Source organism: Sinocyclocheilus grahami, unplaced genomic scaffold (genome assembly GCF_001515645.1).
Source record: "Sinocyclocheilus grahami isolate Dianchi unplaced genomic scaffold, SAMN03320097.WGS_v1.1 scaffold40.1, whole genome shotgun sequence".
Taxonomy (NCBI): Eukaryota; Metazoa; Chordata; class Actinopteri; order Cypriniformes; family Cyprinidae; genus Sinocyclocheilus; species Sinocyclocheilus grahami.
Genome location: NW_015505219.1, coordinates 3,028,023 through 3,028,717, shown reverse-complemented (window position 1 = coordinate 3,028,717; position 695 = coordinate 3,028,023).

Sequence of the window (695 nt, the reverse complement as noted above, 5' to 3'; positions counted from 1 at the left end):
GAGACGTCACGTCCCGTCGCCACAGCTCCTGTACCACCGCTGAGCGGCCGGGTAACCGGCTCGGCTCCTCAGCGAAAACCTGAATATGTGCTGCATCTGCTGCCTACTTATACTCATGCTGTGATCAGGCAGCTGGATGCAATAATCGCATGCCAATGTGCATTGGCTCGTTTAGTTTACACTCGAAGTAGATTGGTCTCTTTATGCGAGATCCCAATTCGTCGGTCATCCGACGTGACGTCTCCGTTCCCTCCTTCAGGGAACGAGGGTTACCATACATAACCGAGACGTTCAGCTCTAGTATTTGGAGATGGTAAACATATTTTAGCCATGTGTAAACAAAAATATAACCTAATAAGTTGCAATTAAGGCATATTGAATGTTAAAATGCATTTCAAATATAAGGTTAAGTGGGTACCATTACTCATTTTACTCTTAGTAATTTAATAATTTCATAAATTTCATAATTTAAAAGTTCAGTTTAGAAGTATCGTATCGGTATCGATATCGACGATACTGGCCATTAAACGTATCTGTATCGTATCGAAAACAAAGTGGTATCGCCCTTCCGTAGCATTTAGCAAATAAAAAAATCTGAAAGTGATTCCAATAATGTCATTCCTCTGTGTCAGTTGTCGTGCTGATTTCCCGATCCTTGTAAAATTAGAATGATTTTTAAAACTTTATTGTGTTAT